This window comes from Pituophis catenifer, unplaced genomic scaffold, assembly GCF_029215685.1.
Source record: "Pituophis catenifer annectens isolate HBS135680 unplaced genomic scaffold, rPitCat1.0.hap2 SCAF_5, whole genome shotgun sequence".
Taxonomy (NCBI): domain Eukaryota; kingdom Metazoa; phylum Chordata; class Lepidosauria; order Squamata; family Colubridae; genus Pituophis; species Pituophis catenifer.
The window spans coordinates 86,035,789-86,057,581 of record NW_027256885.1 but is presented as its reverse complement, the minus strand read 5'-3'; the positions used below and the strand labels follow the sequence as shown (position 1 = coordinate 86,057,581).

Sequence of the window (21,793 nt, the reverse complement as noted above, 5' to 3'; positions counted from 1 at the left end):
AATAGCCGGCACAAACTTTTTCAAAATGTAACCAATTAGATCAGTTAGGTGTTTTATTTTCTTCTTTACAATAAATATGAGTTTAATTAGAAGATGTATTCTGGTTTTATTTTTCAAAAGTATACACAAGGAAAATGCCACGATCCAGGCAATTACCCCAGGAAGGTAACGGGGCTGATTGCCTCTGACACCTACAAAGTTGAAATTTGCCACGTATGTTCCTCTTGGCTTCTAGGTGCTTACTAAGAAAGGATTTTTTGAAATGACCATCACAGCATTAGTATTTCCTATATTATTAACATGCTCTGATGCTAAGGAGTTCTACTCCCCCTCCCCACCTGAAAAGAAATCTGTTCCAAAAGCAAAACACAAGCAGAGGAGAGGAGTTTCAGTTTTACTTTCACAGCAGCAAGCAGCTTTACTACAGAACAGTTGAGCTAAGCCACGGCCAGGCTCCTTCCTGTCTCCTTCTTGCTCACACAGCAAATTCTGTTTCACTTTCCAAACAGCCCTCTGATGCTAAGGAGTTCTATTCCCCCTCCCACAAGTATCGTCAAACTCATCCACAAGTCAGTAGACAGGCTGTAAAAAAGTATACATCTAATAACCCCTACATTAATCAGTCACAAAGGAGATCAATGCCTTGGACTAATAAGTATTTTTCTGGTTTTCAATATGAACCTCAGATTCATTATTCCAGGGAAAAGGTTGTTGATCTCGGACCTTGGTTACCTTGTGTCTGGTGCTGTGCTCTAAAGTGGCAGGATGAGAGTCCGGGGATGTGCTGCAGTGGCAGTAAAGTCCACCGCCCTCCCCTTCAGCCCTAACCTGAACCCTTACACAGCCTTCTCACCCACCAGCATCCAATGGCAAAGCACTTTCTTTCTGCTGTCCGGAATTACAACGGATGCTTCCAAATGATGTCTTTTGGAGCCAGAGAGGTGAAGGAGAGAAATTTTATGCCAACATTCACAGTGCAGGGGCAGGTCTACCACAGGATAGGGAGTATCATGGCAGGGCCTCAGCAGCAGCCTTCATTTCTCCAGATATACTTTGTTGGTGATGATGACAATGAGAGGGACATCCGTTGTGGAATCTACCCAGGCGTTAATCCACAACTGGTTAGCCAACTGCAGAAGTTGCTGCGTGAACAGAACAAGTATATTCTGGAACTTAAGGCTGCTGTTGATTCTGTTCCTAAGAGCCACAAGGACTTCCAAGTAGTGATTAACGCCGATAGGAAGCCTTCTGGAGAGCACTGAGGTCATTTCAATGCCCCCATGACTACAGAAGTGGCTGTTCTCGTTGTTGGCCAGGATTTTGAGAAGAGAGATATCGTTCTCCACAGCAGAGACAACAGGTTGTTATGAATCAGTGAGACACACCGTGCCTATGACACTCTCAGGTACCCTCTGATGTTCTGCTGTGGAGAAGATGGCTATTACATCAATATACCTCAGTGCGACACAAAGACCAAGGTTCCTCTCAAGAAAACAGTGTCCACTGCTGCCTTTTACAGCTACAGGATAATAGAGCGTGATGGCGAAGAATGCTACCTACTGCTGTTCTGCAACCTTCTCAATCAATTTCTGGTTGATATGTATGCGAAAATTGAGAGTGAAAGACTCAATTGGATTCGTAGAAACAAAAAAAACAAACAAACCTGAGAAGTGAGGAGTATGTGCACCTGAAGGATGCCATGACAAGAACTGACAGCCACTTATCACAGCTTGGCAAGATGGTTGTGTTGCCATCTTCTTTCACTGGACCCCGGTACATGCATGAGCGAATTCAAGATGCGATGACATATGTGCCCCATTTCGGATGACCAGATCTGTTCATTACATTTACCTGCAATCCGAAATGGCCAGAAATCATACAGATCTTGAAACACGGACAAAAATCTCACAATAGACATGGCATAGTGGCAAGGGTTTTTCACGTGAAACATATCATGAAGCTCCTCACTAAAGGTTGCATCTTTGGAAATACCAGGTGTCACATGTACTCCGTGGAATGGCAGAAACGTGGACTCCCCCACGTTCATATTCTTCTGTGGCTAGAAGAGAAGAGAAGACCAGAGTCCATTGACAAAATTATAAGTGCTGAGGTACCTGATCCCAACCTAGACCTAGCCCTCCATGACATTATGAAGATGACAATGATCCATGGCCTATGTGGACCCCTCAACAGGAACTCACCCTGCATGGTGGATGGCACCTGCAGCAAGAAGTACCCCCGGCCCTTTTTGAAGGAAACTCAAACCGGAGAGGATGGCTATCCTCAGTATCACAGGCGGTCCCCAGCAGACAGTGGCTTCACTGCCAACATCACTGGACTCGATCTTGACAATTGCTGGGTGGTGCCATACAACCCCGTCCTGTCTTGCACCTTCTCGGCTCATATAAATGTTGAATACTGCAATTCAGTTAAATCCATAAAATACAACTGAAAGTATATTAACAAAGGGTCTGACCAGGCAGCGTTCACCATTGAAGATGTGGACGAGGTGATGAGGTACAAGGCAGGACGATACATCAGCAGCTCTGAGGCAGCCTGGTGCATTCTCTGCTTCCCTATTCATGAAAGGTTTCCTCCTGTTATGCACCTTGCCGTACATCTCGAAAACGGCCAGAGAGTTTACTTAGGACAATGTTGTTGAGAGGATGAATAACCCTCCAAAAACAACACTTCTGGCCTTTTTTGAGCTGTGCAAAGTCCAATGCTTTCGCACGGACCCTCTTATATTGTGAAGTTCCAACTTACTACATATGGAAAGGCAACCAGTTCTGCAGGAGGAAACTTCTCTTCATTAAACTAGACATACCCCGTTCCTGCAACCGTTCTTCATATGTTTTAGCCTCCAGTCCCCTAATCATCTTTGTTGCTATTCTCTGCACTCTTTCTAGAGTCTCAACATCTTTTTTACATCGTGGCGACCAAAACTGAATGCAATATTCCAAGTGTGGCCTTACCAAGGCATTATAAGAGCCTTGGTAGTACAAGGGTTTGAGGCACCCTGTTATTAAGCTGCTTAAGACCAGCTGCCTGCAATTACTGCAGGGTTCGAATCTCGCCAAGGCTCAAGGTTGACTCAGCCTTCCATCCTTTCTAAGGTAGGTGAAATGAGGACCCAGTTTGTGGGGGCAATAAGCTGACTTTGTATAAATATACAAAAGGATGAAGGCTATTGCTGAGCACATTGTAAGCCGCCCTGAGTCTTCGGAGAAGGGCGGCATATAAATCAAATTAAAATAAAATAAAATAAAAATAAATAAATAAAGTGGTATTAACACTTCACGTGATCTTGATTCTATCCCTCTGTTTATGCATCCCAGAACTGTGTTGGCTTTTTTGGCAGCTGCTGCACACTACTGGCTCATATCTAAATGGTTGTCCACTAGGACTCCAAGATCCCTCTCACAGTTACTACTATTGAGCAAGGTACCACATATACAGTACCTGTACATTTTGTTTTTCTTCCCTAAATGTAGAACCTTGCTTTTTTCACTGTTGAATTTAATTTTGTTAGATAGTGCCCAATGTTCAAGTCTGTCAAGATCCTTCTGTATCTTGCGCCTATCTTCTGGAGTGTTGGCTATTCCTGCCAGCTTGGTGTCATCTGCAAATTTGATGAGTTCCCCATCTATCCCCTCGTCCAAGTCATTGATGAAGATGTTGAAGAGCACTGGGCCTAAAACAGAGCCCTGGGGTACTCCACTGCATACTTCCCTCCATGTAGATGCCGTTCCATTGAGGACTCCACGTTGAGTGCGGTTGGTCAGCCTGTTATGAATCCATCTGGTGGTGATGCTGTCTAACCCACATTTTTCTACTTTATCTAGTAGTAGGTTATGGTCTGTTTTTTGTGGTGCTGTTTTTGATAGGTTGGACTGTTTTTTCCTTTTGTGTAAAGACAGATGCAAAAAATGAGTTAAGTAGTTCTGCTTTCTCCCCATTGCTTGTCACCTTCTTGCCACTTTCTCCCAGCAATGGGCCAATTGTTTCCTTGACTTTTTTCTTGTTTTTAATATGTTGGAAGAAGCTTTTTTTGTTATTTTTTACTTTAGTCGCAAGCCTTTGTTCATTGTGAGCCTTAGCTTTCCTCAGTTCATCTTTACAGGCTCGGGCTATTTGCTGATATTCTGCCTTAGTTATTTGCCCCTCTTTCCACTTTTTATACTTGTCCTTTTTGTCTTTCAATTTGTTAGAGAGTTCTTCATGCAGCCATGCTGGTTTCTTTTGAGATCTATTATTTTTCTTCTTCATTGGTATTGTGCTAGACTGGGCTTTTATAATCTCTCTTTTCAAAATTTCCCAAGCTTCTTGAGTTGTTTTCCCCTTGAGGATTCTCGTCCATGGAATCCTTCTCAAGCTCTCTCTAAGTTTATTGAAATTAGCTCTCTTAAAGTCCAAGACTCTAGTTTGACTTTGTTCTACTACTTGTGTTTGCATAATGTTGAATTCCAATATTGCGTGATCACTTGCCCCCAAGGTTCCTGTAGCTTCAACACCTTCTATCATTTCGTCTCTGTTAGTGAGAATTAAGTCCAATATGGCTGATCCCCTTGTTCCCTTCTCTACTTTTTGGGAAACAAAGTTTTCTGCTAGGTTTGTTAGGAACCTGTTGGATCTTCCACTTGGTGCAGAGTTTGTCTCCCAGTTGATGTCAGGGTAGTTGAAATCCCCCATTACTATTGTGATGTGCTTCCTACATACCTTAGTTAGCTGACTAGCAAAAAGTTCATCTACTTCCTCTGTTTGGTTGGGTGGCCTATAGTATAGACCTATGGCAATGTCATTCCCCCCCCCTTTAATATTGACCCAAATGCATTCAAGATAATTTTCATCATTGTTGTGCTCTATTTCTGTAGAGATGTAGTTATTTCTTATATATAGTGCAACTCCACCTCCTATTTTATTTGGTCTATTTCTTTTAAATAATTTATATCCCTCTAGCTGTATGTTCCATTTGTGGGTTTCATCCCACCAAGTTTCCGTAATGGCAACAATATCATATCTGCCCTCATTTACTTGAATTTCTATTTCACCCTGTTTATTCCTCATACTCTGTGCATTGGTGTATAGACATTTGAGTCCATTTCGATTGACCCTATGTTTACTGTCTACATAACCTGTGTTCTGCCTGACTGCCCCTGCTTTCTTGCCACCTGTTTGATTAATGCACATGGTATGGCACTTGCTATTAAATGCTTGCTTTTGGTTGACAGCAGGGGTGATAATCTTACTCGCACAGACATCTATGTTACATGCACTGATAGCCCTATTAATTTTGGATTGCTGGAGATAGAAATGTTCTGTATCAATTAATTCTCTGTCTCCACTGTTCAGTTTAAATGTTTCTCCAGAAAATCTGTGAATGTATTGCTAAGTAACTCAGTCCCTTTCTTTGATGGATGCAATCCATCTCTTTTGTACAGTTCTTCATTGGACCAGTTGCAGACATCGTGACTAATAAAACCAAAGCCTTCCCTTCTACACCACTCCTTTAGCCACACATTAAACTCTGCTACATGCTGGCCTTTCCCTTTTTGTTCCTTATATACCGGTAAAACCTCTGAAAAGATAAGCCTACAACCTATACTACTAAGTTCATACCCCAAGCTCTGGAAATCATTCTGCACAGAAAGTACATCCTTTTGGGACAGATCATTTGTGCCAAGATGTATAATAGCTAATTTGTGCCAAGATGTATAATAGATCTGTGGCCCAATGTCATTTACTGCCCTAAAAACTGTGGCAGGGGTACTTCAACTGACATTTCAAGCAGTGTGTAGTGCACTTGGCTTGTTGGAGGATGTTGTGATTCCGACCCCTGAGCCCGTCTTATCAGAGGGAGAAGACTCCGAAAGTGAAGGAGAGGAGTTGGCAAGGCCTCCCTCTCCAGGACCCTCCTCTCTGGCAATGCCTCAGGTGTCCTCCGAAGGCCAAGAGATAGGCCAGGAGCCAGGCACTTCCGAGCAGCCACAGTTAGACAGCGACGGAGATGAGTCTTGGCTGGATCCCCGACAGCGTCGGAAAGACAAGCGCGCACAGCAGAGAAGGAGGCGTGCCAGAGATTAAGCTGAGTCACTGGACCACACCCCACAGGGGATAAAAGGGGGTGTGGTGGCCATTCAGGCCTTGTGACGGACAAAACTGAAAAGCTAGCAAGTCATATTGCATTTCTGGAACTTCGTTATATGCCCTCCTTGGATTTATTATGGACTTGACTTGACAATTCTTTGGCTTTGTGAATTTATTTTGGTTTATCTGATGGAGGAGGAACACCTCCCTCTGTGAGTAAAGTTTTTGGCAAGCAGCTACTGGGTTGCTGCCAATTCTGTTATCGAAGGAAATTATTGTCTGCAAGTTTATTTTAACTCCTGGCTGACTGTTTGTGTGCATGTGTGAGACGGGGACAGAACAATCTCTAGTATAGAAGTTGAAAATCACCTCACCCAGTTCCAGTCCACTGTTCACGAACCGCTCCAGCACATTTCTGACAATTTTGGTTTATCAGACGGAGGAGAAAAACCTCCCTTTGTTAGTAAAGTTTTTGGCAGGCAGCTACTCGGTTGCTGCCAATTCTGTTATCTCAAAGGAATTCCTGACTGCTGGTTTTATTAACTCCTGGCTGACTGTTTGTGTGCGTGTGTGAGATGGGGACAGAACAGAGGACGATGCTCACAATGCTCACTGGGACTGCACTCTGGAAGAAGCCTCCATCTCTGACTTTCCTAACAAATTCTGTGAACTGTTTGCCATCATGTTGGTTTTCTGCCAAGTTGGAGACCCCCTAAAATTGTGGGAGAAATACAGGGACAGTCTTGTGGAAGATGTTAGAAGGCTAATGGAGAGAGAGTGTGGAGATGCCCAAATGGTCCTCCAAATTGTTTACAACCAATGCCTTATCCTTCTTGAGGATATTGTCATATCCATGTCGGGTAAAACACTCCTACAGTTCGGATTTCCACCACCTTCACGAGAGCAAGGAGCCACTGTCAGCAACCGTCAATAGCTGAGTGAACTGTCTTATAATACTGTTCAGCTGACAGAAGCAGTTGCTGTGAATGTTCCAAAATTAAATCAAGAACAGAGGAAAGCCTACGATGAAATCATGCACAGTATTGCTTCTGATTCTGGGCAGTTGTTCTTTCTTGACGCTCCTGGTGGCACTGGCAAAATGTTCTTGATCAATCTCTTGCTGGCCAAAATTAGAAGCAGAAGGAATATTGCCCTAGCCATTGCTTCCTCAGGAATTGCAGCTACCTTGATTGACGGAGGCAAGACGGCTCACTCTGCCTTCAAGTTACCTCTCAACCTGAATCATTCTGAGTCTGCACTTTGTAACATCTCTAAGCAGAGTGACATGGCTCAGGTCCTTTGAGAAGCCAAACTTATCATGTGGGATGAGTGCACCATGACTCACAAAGGAAGTCTTGAGGCTGTAAACAGGACGCTCCAGGACATTAGGGGCAGCAACTGTCTTATGGATGGAGTTACAATGCTTTTGGCTGGTGACTTCAGACAGACGTTGCCTGTTGTGCCACGAGGGACACGTGCAGATGAAGTCAAGGCCTGTCTCAAGTCATCCATCTTATGGCCTAAAGTCAAAGTCCTGACCTTGACAGTTAACATGCATGTCCACCTTCAACGTGATTTGAGGGCAGAAGACTTTTCTAAATTATTACTTGATATTGGTGATGGCAAGCTTTTGGAAGAGGAGGGAAGAATAACTATTCTGAGTAACCTTTGCGATGTTGTGAGAGATCTGATCAGCTTGACTGACAGAATATACCCCAACATTCATCAGGCTGGAGTGGACTGCGGTTCATGGCTGAGGGAAAGAGCTATTATCACTCCAACAAACGAGTCAGCCAACAGCATCAACAACTTTCTGCTGGAAAAGTTGTCCACTGAGCATATGAAGTATGAATCTGTGGACTCAGTAATGGAGATCGGGGATGCTGTACATTACCCTGTGGAGTTCTTGCACACTCTCAACTCACCAGGATTACCACCTCATGTCCTCTACCTCAAGGTTGGCGCTCCAATCATGCTGTTACGCAATCTAACCCCTCCGAAACTGTGCAATGGCACCAGGCTTCCAGATGAAGAGTCTGTACAAACACGTAATCGAAGCCACGATTTTCACAGGGGTCAATCAGGGAGAAACCGTTTTCATATCCTGAATTCCTCTGATCCCATGAGACTACCACTTTGAGTTCAAACTTCTACAATTTCCCATTAAGATTTGCTACGCCATCACCATCAATAAGGCACAGGGACAGACTTTGAAAGTGGCTGGTGTGCATCTGACGAGTGACTGTTTCGCCCATGGCCAGTTCTATGTGGCATGCTCCAGAGTCAGAGTCAGTTCACTTTTTTAACTACTCATTAATTTTCAAGCTTTAAGTGTAAATCATCAAGCCCCATCACATAGTTTCGTAGCGAAGCACAGGTATCCAGCTAGAGTGTGTGTGTGTATATATATATATATATACACACACACGCATACATACATACATACAGTAGTGGTCAAAATTGTGGAAACCTTTTGGGAAAAGTGTATTTTCTATAACTAGCTAATAACACCACTTTTTTTTGGAGTAGTACCATAAAATTATATTTCAATGGAAAGATAATTTAATCAAGAATGTAATGCAATAACTTTTATGAAGGATTTGCTATTAGAATAGCAGTTACAGTATAAAGAAGAAAAGTGAAACACGTAGAAAAAATGAGATATACAAAAATTATCACATCAGTTAATACTTAGTTGGGTAACCTTTAGCAGGAATTTTTTTTGTAAAAAGTTTTTTTTATTTTTTAAACAAACAAACAATGCATCATTAATCATTCAGTGTGTCATCTGAGTACATATTTTATGTCCTCTACTTCCTCCTCCATCATTTTCTTACTATATTTCTATCATATCTTTATATTTTCATTTAATTTATTACAACATTATTTCCAAATTTCTTACGTTTATATTAATTCATTTTATGCCTCCTTTCTCCCCATTTTTCTTACTACATTTCTATCTTGCTTTTACACCTTCATTCAATTCAACATTTTTCCCAAAATTTTTAATTACATTAATTTTCATGTATATCTCTTCTCTAACCATTGATAAAATTGCCATTGATAACAATTGATAAAATCCTTTTCATATCTTGTTTGTATTTGCAATTGTGTGTACCAGTCCATTTCAATCCCTTGTTCTTCTATTTCTTGTTTTGTTTTCAATTCACCCTTATCTGATAATATATCTTTGTATCTGACAATATTTCCCATACTAATAATATTTGGATGTAGTAACGCTTCCATTGTTGATAACCATGTTGGTATTTTCAAATAATATTTATCTCTAACCTTCTCCCACGCTAATAGTAAAGCATTTCTTACATGATGCCTTTGAAAATAGCTATGCATCTTATTTTTGCCATACCATAGAAAGGCATGCCATCCCAATTGTAAATCATGTCCCTCCAAAGTTAATAGTCTTGTATTTCTTAATTCAATCCATTCTCTCATCCATGTCAACACTGTTGCCTGGTAATATAGTTCCCAGTTAGGTAGTCCAAATCCTCCTCGAAGTCTTGCATCTTGTAACATCCTTATGTTAATTCTTGCTTTTTTCCCTTGCCATATAAATTCATTACTATTTTATTAAGATGTTCAAAGTATTTCTTTTCCACTTTTATTGGTATTGTCTGAAATAAAAATAGCAATCTCGGTAATATATTCATCTTAATTATCGCAGTCCTTCCCATTAGTGATAGCTGTAAATTTTTCCATTTCTCCAAGTCCTACTCAATTTGTTTTTTCAATTTGTAGTAGTTGTCCTCTTTAATTGTTACACATCTGGAAGTTAATTGGATTCCTAAATACTTTACTTTCTTCACAATCTGAATATCTAGTTTTCCCATTAAGTCTCTTTTCTGTTTTTCTGTAATGTTTTTCACCAATATTTTTGTTTTTTCTTTGTTTATTTTCAATCCTGCCACGTCTCCATATTTTTCTATTTGTTCTATTAGTTTGAGTCCTGTTAGTTGAGGATCCTCCAGGATAAACACTAAGTCATCTGCAAAAGCTTGCAATTAGTATTCTTCTTTTTAAATTTTCATTCCCTTTATTTCTTCATTTTGTCTTATGTTTCTATTCAATACCTCTAGTGTCAACACAAATAGTAATGGAGATAATGGGCATCCTTGCCTTGTTCCTTTCATTATATTGACCTTTTCTGTCATGTCTCCATTTATCATTACCTTTGCTGATTGCTTATTATAGATTGTTTTTATCATATTTATGAATCTCCCCCCAAAGTCCATAACCTGTAGTTGCTTTATCATAAATTGCCAATTCACATTATCAAAAGCCTTCTGTGCATCCAAGAATATCATTGCCATTTGTTTTTCTGAGTGCACTTCATAGTATTCCAAAGTATTCAAAATTGTCCTCATATTGTCTCTAATCTGTCTTTTGGGTAAAAAAACCATTTTGATATGTATGTACAAATTCATTTAACAACCTTTTTAATCTATTCACCATTATTGAGGCAAATATCTTATAGTCTGCCTTCAGCAATGAAATCAGTCTGTAATTTTTAACTTGTTGCAAAGCTGTATCTTCTTTAGGTATAAGCATAATATATGCTTCCATCCATGAGTTTGGAATCTTTGCTTTTACTAGAAGTTCATTAAATACTTCCAACATTACATTACTTAATACATCTTGAAATGTCTTATATAGTTCTGCTGGCAATCCATCCGGGCCCGGTGTTTTCCCATTCTTTTGTTTTTTAATTGCTTCTGTTAATTCCATCATCGTTATTCTTTCTTCCAATGCCTCCTTATATTTTTCAGGTATTTTAGGTAATTCGGATTTTTCTAAGTATTGTTTTTTTCCCTCTCCAAATATTGTCTCTTGTTTATATAGTCTCCCATAGTAACTTTGAATTACTTTTTTCTTTTCTTCATTTCTGTAACATATGGTTCCTTTCTCATCTATTAATAGTAATTAATTTTTTGTCCTTCTCTTTTTTCACTTTGTATGCCAACCATCTGCCTGGCTTGTTTGCATTTTCAAAAAAAATCTGTTTAGCAGCCCTTAATTTACATGCCAGGACCTCTTGTTCAATTAAGTTTATTTCTTGTTTTTTCAGTTCCATTTGTTTTTTAATTCTTTTATTTTGTGTATCTTTTTGTAATTCCTTCTCTAATCTCTTATACTCCTCTTCCAACTTTTTTGGCATTTGTCTTTTCTTTTTATTTTTCCCAAATATGTCATTGCCAGCCCTCTAATATATGCTTTCGCTGTATCCCATACATTTTGAAATGATGTATCCTCTTTTTTGTTTATTTTAAAGAAAAAGACCAACTCCTTCTCCATAAATTGTTGGAATTCTTTTTCATTTAAAATTGTTTGATTCAAAGTCCATCTCGACCTTTTTCTTTGCCCTTTCCATATTATTGTAATTGGATTGTGATCTGCCCATATATTTGTTTCAATATTTACTTCTTGTACATTAACTAATAAGTCTATTGACATCCACATCATGTCTATTCTAGACCATGACATGTGTCTATTTGAATAAAAAGCATATTCTTTTTCATTCGAATGTCCTTTTCTCCATTCATCTTGTATACTTAATTCCTCTACCATTGTAAAAAAAGTCTTTGGAAGTGTTTTCCTAAGTTTCATATTTGTCTTTGTTGTTTTATAGTCCAAATCTGCATCTATTACCGCATTAAAGTCTCCCATTATACAGATACTTTCATATTCAACTTCTAATATTTTTCTGTGTAATTTCCCATAAAATTCTTCTTGAATATCATTTGGTGTGTATAACGCTACCAGAGTATTTGTTTAAAGTTCATTGTTACTTCCACCATAAGGATCATCCCTTCTTCATCGACAAATACTTGCTTAGGTTCTAGTTTTTCTTTAATATATAACACTACACCTCTCTTACTTTGATGTATCAACAAAGTGAATAGTACTCCCAATTTTGAATACTCTAATAGTTTTTTATGTTGTTTTCTAATGTGTACTTCTTGCAAACATATAATGTCCATCTTTAATCTATTTAGTTTATTTAACGTTCTGTTCCTTTTTGTCACCGAATTTAGTCCATTTATATTTATTGATATTGCTTTTATTTCTTCTTCCATAATTTACTTATTGCTGGTTTTTGTCGATCTTGTCGTTCTTATCTCTCTTTGTTCTTTCGCATTGTTCGCTCTTGCTCCTTCTCTTATTGCTCTTTCTTCTTGTTCTTTTGTCCTTTTTCTTGTTTTCTCTTCTTTCTCTTTTACAGCTTCTTCCTGATGTCTGGTCTCTCTTGCTTCTCCCAGTTTTCCATCTTCTAGTGGTCCCCAGAATTGCTCATAAAATAATTCCGCTTTTTCTATAGAATCTAATCTGTGTCTTTGTTCTTGCCAAGTCACCAATATTCCTTCTGGTATTAACCACCTGAAACTCACTCCTTTTTTAATTAAACACTTTGTCAAAAATTGATATTCTTTCCTCAGATCTCTCACTCTTCTAGGTATTTGTCTCAGCACTACTATCTCTTTATCCTTATATTTCATTGGGGTATTCCTTGTTATTTGTAGTATCTCTGTTTTTAATCGCTTTCTTTGTAAATCTTACGTGCATTTCTCTTGGTAATTTATTTCTCATTGCGTAACTTGTATGCACTCTAAATACCTCATCAATCCCATTTAATATCTTCTCTTTAGGTTCCTCCATCACTTCTGCCAGCATCTCTGCCATGACTTCTGCCAGGTTTTTCCCCCTTCTCTTCCTCTATATTTTGAAATCTTAAGTAATAATCAGAACGGTCCATCTCTAAGGCAATAATTGTTCTTTCCTGATTTTTGTTAACTGATGTCAATCTTTCCTCAAGTTCTCCCACTTTTTTTCCTGTCAAATCTGCTTTTTCCTCTACTTTTTGAATTCTTTCTTCATTTTTCCCAATATTTCCTTGACATCTTTTAAATCCCCATCTACTTTTTCCATTTTCTCATCCAATTTCACTATTCTTTCTTTCAAATTTTCATGAAACATCTGTATCTTATTTTTTAGTTCCATAGTCTCTGATGTTTTCTGTGGCTAGATATTTGGATAATAAATTGAAACCACATTTGGATTACAAATTGGGTGACTACCAAAATCAAGAGATGAAGAAATTAATGGTGCATTTGCTGCTGGATGCAAATGCACCATTAATTTCTTCATCTCTTGATTTTGGTAGTCACCCAATTTGTAATCCAAATGTGGTTTCAATTTATTATCCAAATATCTAGTCCACCCTGTTGGGTGGATTAGAAAAAATAAGAACAAAAGTAAAATCCAAGCAACCACCCCAAAAAGAAAAAAGAAAAAGAAAAAATAACGTAGGACAATAAAAAACCCTAAAAAGAGATAAAAGATTTTAAAAAAGCAAAGAAAAAAGACCAAATATCCTTCTTTAGGCTCTTCTTGCCGTAATCCAAATTCTCTTTATAATTAAGACAAACCAAAAGTGCCTCTTTGTCAAACAACCAAAAAGAAAAAAGAGACAAAAAAAAAAAGCAAAGCAAAACCAAATCCAAAAGTCTTATCTAACCATTTGTTCCCACCAGCAAATGGTAAACAAGAAAGTGAGAACAAAAGTTCCAAAAAGTACTTCAAAAGTAGCAAGGGGGGAGGGGGAAAAGAGATAGAGATTCAAAAAATAAAAACAAAATCAGCAGGCAAATCCATTACTGAGTCCTATTTGGAGAAGGGCGGTATAGAAATTTAAACAAATAAATAAATTTAAACAAATAAATAAATACTTCAACCTTTCAAAGAGCTCACTATTCAGCTTGACTTAAAAACATCACTCCCAATGTTCCTCTCTTTCTTTGACATCTGTTTCTTATCAGTCCAGCCAACGTTGTCAAGGTCAGCCTTATTTCTTGTATTCAACTCAAAGTATTTTCTCTTATGCCACCAGATGGCGCTACGGTTTTATTTTCAGTCAGCAAAAATAGGAAAAGTTTAAAACTTTTAAAACTTTTAAAACATTTCTATTCAATTCAAATTCATTTAAATTCACTAATCATTAAAAAAATACTATCAGGTTTTCTATCTTCTCTTATTTTCAAATCAATTCTTTCAATTAATTCAATATCTTTTCCTTGGACTTCTTTGCTTTCCTCGCCGCTCTAATACCGGACGTGGTGAGCCTATATAGACCCGTTCTCCCTCCCCTCTTTGCACCACTTTTCTACTCTATATTAATTCCAAGCAGGTATGAGAAGAAACTTATATATAAAAAGCCAGGTTCTCACCCAGATGATCCACTCTGTCTTTTGCTTTCACACTTAAGTTGTAGCCACCCCAGCTTCTTAGCGGCACAATATGGCCGCTTTTCTCCTCCTTTTCACTACTGCCCCCAAACCTTTGACATTGAGTGTTGTAATTCTTATAGTTTTATCCATATTCAGCACATACAAATTCTTTGCGATCCCTTGTGCACTTTAACTTAAACCAACATATAAGAAAACACAAAACGACCTCAACTAAATAACCCTCATAACCTACCCCCCTTCCCCACCCCCCACCCCCAAATCTCCCCAAACTCTTTTCCCCCCACTAAATCCCCAGTAGCCTAATGCTCCAGCCATTCCCTTAAAGGGGGGGGGAGAGTGTAGAGAGTTAACGAGGTTTGAGGAATTAATTGAAAAAAATCAAACTGTAAAGGAAGAAAATAAAGGGATAAAAGGCTTAATGAGTGGAATCTATAAAATATTGTTGGAGGAAGAGGAGAGGGGAAATTTAGGAAAGATGGTATGGGAAACCGATTTGAAGATACAAATAGGGCAACAGAGTTGGGACAGAATTTGGCAACAAAGAGTGCTGAGAAATATGTCAGTAAGAATAAAAGAGAATTACTACAAAATGGTATGGAGGTGGTACTTAACTCCGGTTAGATTAAGCAATAAGAATCAGCACTACTCAGATAACTGTTGGAGAGGTTGTGGGGAAAAAGGAACGTATTTACATATGTGGTGGGATTGTAAATTTGTGCAAAAATTGTGGAAGATGGTGTTTAAGGAGATAGAAGAAATTGTAGGAATAAAGGTAGAAGAGGCACCAAAGGTAGCATTACTTTCACTATTGGAAGATATAAAATGTAAAAAAGAGACTAAAGAATTGATAATAAATTTGTTGACCACAGCAAGGTTAATGATTTCTAGGAACTGGAAGACACAAGGGGTTTATAGTTTAGAAGAATGGTATAAGGAAGTATGGGATATTGCCATAAATGATAAATTGACTTGCAATATTAAAGTAAGGAGGGGCATAATGAAGGTAAACGAATTCAATGGAATCTGGAAACAGTTCCTAATATATGTGTTTTCTGGAGGAAGAGGGATACCACCACCAGAAGAAGCCTTAAGATTCTGGAAGCAGGAATGATCCCGAGGGGTGGGGGAGCACTCGTTGATTGTTTGTATTCTGTATATTATTATATATTATGATTCATGTATGTTATGTATGTTAATTAAAAAAAATAAAAAAAAAAGAACCACCTGGTCGGTTCCACCTCCCTGCGGCAAGGTGTGGCGGTACGAAAGTCGAGTCGAAGGAGTGAGTGATCTGACCATGACAAGGGTTCAATAACTATATACCCTATTTCTAGATCACTCAACCACTGACCTGAGACAAAACACAAGTCCAGAGTGTGTCCCCCCGTGTGGGTAGGGCCATGAACTAACTGAGTCAGGTCCATGGCCATCATGGAAGCCATGAACTCCCAAGCTGCCCCAGATGCTTCACCAACAGATGGCAGATTGAAATCCCCCATGACCATAAGTCTGGGGGTATCAACCACCACCCCGGCTATCATGTTGAGCAGCTCGGGCAGGGCTGCTGCCACACGGCAGGGAGCCAGGTATGCAATCAGCAGGCCCATCTGCACCCCACGACCCCACTTCACAAGGAGGGACTCACATCCGGCTATCTGAGGTACAGTGGCTTCCCTCGGACAAAGACCTTCCTTAATAATAACCGCCACCCCCCGCCCCTTCCCTGAGCCCTCGGCTGATGGAATGCATGTAAACCTGGTGGGCACAATTCTACGAAGGGACCCCCCCCTTGACCCAACCAGGTCTCCGTAATACCTGCCAGGTCCGCACCCCCCTCCTGCACCAGATCACAAATGAGGGGGGCTTTATTTACAATGGACCTGGCGTTGCACAACATCAACCGAAGGCCCAGGCCCTGAGGGTCTGAGCAACCCAGGGAACGAGAAGAGCATTGGGGGCCGGAGCGCGCAATCGCTCGAAGATAGCAAGTACGCACTCCCACAACACGATATGGCTCCCTGCTCCCACCATATCTGCCCCTCCCACCCACAGTCCGGATGGAACAGCCCTCACCAGTATGGAATCTGGCCCCCTCCCTGACCCCCAACCCCACACCCCCAAAGCCAAAGCCCCTTGCCGGACCCGGACCCGACCCCGGTGGGTTGCCCCCAATCCCGCCCTGGTCATATCCACAACACCCTCCCTCCCACCCCTTAAAAACCTAGTTAAAAATTTATACAAAGAACCCCTTTTAAAAACCCCAACACCTTCGTGCCACCTCTCGGGATCCCAGGACCCGTCCTTGAGGTATTTCTTGGCAAGGCAAGGCCAATGGGCCACATCCAGGAATGGGGGGCATTCCTGAGGGCAACCAATTCCGCGCTCGTATAGGACCATAAAAACGTCATCAGTCAGAAAGGCGGGTATGACAATGGAGAATGAGGTCACAGATGTAAGATGTAAGATGTAAGGCCAATAGTCCAGTCCAGCAGTCAATCATCCATTCCCGATGTTCTCTCACAACACTCAGGAGTGTCAGGAGATGACCACCATCGCCGTCCTCTCACTACGGCATGGTACTGTTAAGGCACTGAATGGACCACCCGAGGCCAAGTACTGCCGGTCCTCGCTGCCCTTTCACAGCAGCGAGGTCTAGACCAGCAAACAAGGGCCTCCGCCACAACTGCCCTCTCATGGCGGGCGGATATCAGCCCCTCGGGGATTGGCCAGTCCAAGACATAGAGAAGGAAGTCCAGGGCAGTCGATGACATCCCCCCAGGCAAGGCGGAAGGTGGAAAGTTCGGAGGGCGCCAAAGGGCAGAGTCCAGCAACAGCCCCAGGCGTCCACAACCCCCAACTCCGCTGCATAGTGGGAGGCCATAGCGGGAGGCAAGCCATCTGTAAAGAGCATAATAGCTCAAAGACAAACACCTCCCCCCCCACGGCAGATCCAAACCCTACGCCGCGGTCCATAACAAAAGCGATGGCAGTGGGACAGGGTCCAGCACACGCTCCCCCTTGATCACCTGGTTCGACAGCTCACAACTCTTCTCCCCCGAGCACAGCAAGGAGCGCGTAGATGTTACAAACTGTTGTTAAACGCCAGCGTCCGTCCAAATGCAGGCTCTCCAGCTCTCCAGCTCCTACAGCTGATCTGCGGCAAGCCACCACCCACGCAGACCACAGACCGCTGGATTCTCCATTCCCCTCTGCTCTCCGCTCCCTGCTCTCCTTCACTCTCCTGCATGCAGCTTCTGTTGTTAAACACCAGCATCTGTCCAAATGCAGGCTCTCCGGCTCTGCGACTCCTACAGCTGATCCGCAGCAAGCCGCCACCCACGCAGACCACAGACCGCTGGATTCTCCATTCCCCTCTACTCTCCGCTCTCTGCTCTCCTTCACTCTCCTGCATGCAGCTTCTGGGGTCAGCTATGATGCCCAGGTACTCCCCCCATCCGGTCCATATCGGGGTAGGATAGAAAGACCCCTAAAACCCCATAGTTCGCCAGAGCCTCCCCGCCCCGAACAGAGCCTCAACAAGCCGTGGCGGCCATTTTCATTTTGGGACCAACCATGACTTGGAATAGGGATTTTAGTTCTTTGAATGCTTGTTGACACTTTCTTGTCCACAGTACCGGGCAACCCAGACGCAGCTTTTTGGTTAGCTGTTTTGTTTTCAACAGATTGGTAAGTGGTAAGGCTACCTTGGTGAAATATGGGATGAACTGGTGGTAGAAATTGGCGAACCCCAAAAAATTTTGTAGTTGTTTACGTGTTTTCGGGGCTTGCCAGTCCATCACCGTCTTTATCTTAGTGGGGTCCATTTCCACCCCCTTTGGTGAGATGTGAAATCCCAGATAGTCCGACCGTGACTTGTGGAACTCGCACTTGGACAACTTAACGTACAAGTGTGCTTCTAACAGCTTCTTGAGCACCTGACGCACCAGGATGATGTGTTCCGCCATTGTCCGAGTGTATATGAGGATATTGGCCAAATAGACGAGTACCTTGTTATACAGGTGTTCATGCAGTACCTCATTGATGAACTGCATGAACACAGCCGGAGCCCCTTGCAACCCGAAGGGCATAACTCAAAACTGGTAGCTTCCTAGAGGACAATTGAATGCTGTCTTCCACTCGTCCCCAGCCTTTATCCTCACCCTATAATAAGCCTACTGTAGGTCCAGCTTGGTGAAGACCCGACCCTCCGCTAACCGGGCTAGCATGTCCTTCATTAATGGGAAGAGATACAGATGTTCCACACACACTGCATTGGTTCCCCTGAAATCCACATACAGACATAAACCGCCATCTTTTTTTCAATGGAATAGGATGGGCGCCGCCACCCTGGACCTGGCTGGCTGAATGAAACCCCGTTTCAAGTTCTTCTCTATATAAGCCCTCATCTCCATCAGCTCTTGCGGAGTGATTGAATACATTTTGGGCTTTGGCAGCTTGGCCGCAGGGAGGATGTCCAATTCGGTGGCCGCCTGGAACCACGCTGTCAGTCTGGGTGGCAGGCCTCGGCACACACAGGCTTGTCTCAAAGCCCGATCGAGTCCAGCCTTAAAATGGTGCACGACCAAATGCTCTGGCCATCCCCGCACCTTGCCTGCTAGGTGCCGGAACTCCCTAATATATTCAGTCACCGGCTTCCCTCTCTGCCTAGCGGCCAACAGCTCTCCTTTTGCCTGCTGTGACCTCATGCTGTCTTCAAACTGTCCTTGTAGGGCTGCCAGGAAGAGGCCAACATCCCCTAACTCAGCGGCATGGTCATCATACAGGTCTGCCACCCACTCAGCGGCTTCCCCGTCCATGGCTGATGCCACCGCCATGACCATGTCCCACTGTGAGGTGTACAGGTGGCCCTATCGGTCCATGTGGTTTAAGACCTGCCCAGAAACAGGGCCACCTTTTCTGGGCTACCATCAAAGGTTGCCTGCAAGGCTAGCAGGTCCCAACGGCCCAGGACTGCAGGAGCTTGACTAGCGGATGGCCTGGGTTGAGCTAATGGGATGTGGCCCTCATAGTCTGGCGGGGTCCCCTCGGCCTCACGCTGCCCATATAGGCCCCAGGTAGCCCTAGACATATCAGCGGTTGGTCGGGGCCCCACCAATCCAAGCCGCCCCTGGGTCTTGTATGGCCTGTTCGCACCACCCACCCTAAACCAGCTGGTGCCCCCGGAGAGTGCGGTTCCTGGGACAGGTGGCCTGTAGTTGCTGTGCCCCACCAGCTGCTGCCATGCCCCGGGTCCCTAAACCCAGCAGCCCCAAACATTTCCTGCAACATCTCTATCTTCTGGCTGCCCACTGCGGTGGAATAGTGTTGTGGTCCACCAGCAGCCTGCGGAGCTGGCAGCGGAGTCGGACAGTGAGGAGGCTGGGGAGGAACATGGGCCAGTCCTGGAGTCTGGGGAAGGCCCGGACGAGGGCTCTGCGTCGGAGGCAGAGATGGGGCCAGGGCCATCTGGGAGTGATGCGCGGACTCTGGAGCCTCCAGAGTCAGACAGCAGAGAGGCAGAGGAACAGAAGGAGCCTGTTCCTAGTGTGCACATGTGCAGAGCTGCCAGAAGGCATGAACAGTTAAAACAAAAGGGACGACTCGGGAGTAAGTCCTGGAGATGATTGGCCCCCCCCATATGGCTTAAAAGAGGAGCAAAGGCACGTGGGCACTTTGCAGGAAAGCAACGTTGTTAATTCTGTTCCCAGTCGGCATCTCTGTTTGATTCTGGAATCCATGTGGCTTTGCGAAGTAGGTCTTCGGCAGTGTCAAGGGAGATAAAGGTTGGTGATTATCCCGAAGGACTTCTCCCGAAGGACATTTTGCAACTAATTGGGACTCAGCTGTGAATGAACGTAATTCACAGGTGTTGCAATAAAAGAGATTTTTGGGACTACTTGTGTGTTTTAAAGACTCAGGAAGCCTAGGTCACAACAAATAGCTCTAGTCATCATCTGAGATCTGTCGCTCCCGCCAGTGGGTGAAATGGGCCCCAGAAGGGGTTAGCGAGGGACCCGGGGGTGGAGGAGCCCTGTAGTCCCCAGTTCCTGCTGGGCCCAGCCACCAGTCCTCTGCTCCACCCAGTCCACCCTCTGGTCATTCCTGGTCCGCTAAGGGCTTCTGCAGGGCCAGGTGCTCCTTGGGCCTGACATCCAAGGAGGCTTCCCCTGCTGGTCCCAGTAAGGCCTCCAATACAGTAACAGTGGTAGCCACCGACTCCTCTAAGTCTGCAGCCTCCAACCCCGGCACTGTACCTTCAGCCATGTTGAGAAAAAGGGAGCTCTGACAAACTGTCAGGTTCCAGTAGAGAAAGAAGGACGCCAAACACAATGCTGATTTAAAGCTGTTCCTTTACTCCTCCTCCTCTGGCACGAACTGTCCATCACAAGTACAAAGCCTCAAAGTGACTATTTTGTCAGAGCTGCACGCTCAGTGCTCCCCACCACCTTTAAACATACCGCGCTGCCCCTCCCACAAGCGTTTCCCCATTTCCCCTCCGTGACGCAGGCGTCCACTTCCCAGCTGGGCCGAATCCACTGTTCTGCGGCTCTGCTGCAGATTGCGTCATCACAGCCAGCTGCCTCTCAGCTGTTCTGATGCCTCCAGGGTGGCCTCCTGCAGCTCCCTGTGCACCCAGTCCAGTCCGGGCTATGAATGTCACCACCGCTTCCCGCCCCACAGCTGCTCCCGAAAGGTGGGTGTCGGCGGCTTGTGTGTTGGCAGTCCTCGCGCTGCATCCCCTGCCTGAATGGCAGCTCCACGCCATCAGCGCACCGGAGCTGACAGGTACTTCCTCCCACTAAAATGGATTTGGACAACTGTGAACCAGTCTGGGGTAGTAGCTAAGATGCTGGGATAGAAACTGGGAGGCAAGGAGTTCTAGTCCTCTCTTAGGTAGAAAGGTTTGCTGGGTGACTTGGTCTTTCTCAGCCCACCTCACCTCACAGGCTTCTGATTTTAGCGAAAACAGAGATGTAAGCATTACATATGTACGTTACTTTGAGTTCAGCAAAGAATAAAGGCAGGATAAAAATCTAATAAACTTCTTTGAAAGTTATGTACAGTGGATGAACCTCTAACAGCCCTTCCTGGGTGGCTTTTCTTCTCTTTGGCTTTGGATCAAGCTACATTCTTCCAACTACTTCCAGTTACCACCTTTAGAGCGCTCCATGGCTTAGGACCTGGTTATCTACGGGACCACCTACTACCACCAATAGCCTCCCACCAGCCAGTACGCTCTCATAGAGAGGGACTCCTCCGGGTGCCGTCAGCCAAACAATGTCGACTGGCGGCCCCTAGGGGGAGAGCCTTCTCTGTGGGGGCACCTACTGTCTGGAATGAGCTCCCCCTGGAGATACAGAGGATCCCGGATCTGCGCACCTTCCGCCGCGCTGTGAAGACCTTTTTATTCCACCAGGCGGGCTTGGCCTAATCTTTTCCCTCTT

General features: G+C 43.3%; 2 pseudogenes; both read left to right on the top strand.

Annotated features, from left to right (window-relative positions):
• The first annotated feature begins 1,699 nt into the window (after nucleotides 1–1,699).
• On the top strand, nucleotides 1,700–2,662 carry LOC139317728 (uncharacterized; annotated as a pseudogene).
• Nucleotides 2,663–6,769: 4,107 nt separating this feature from the next.
• On the top strand, nucleotides 6,770–17,004 carry LOC139317727 (ATP-dependent DNA helicase pif1-like; annotated as a pseudogene).
• Nucleotides 17,005–21,793: the final 4,789 nt, after the last annotated feature.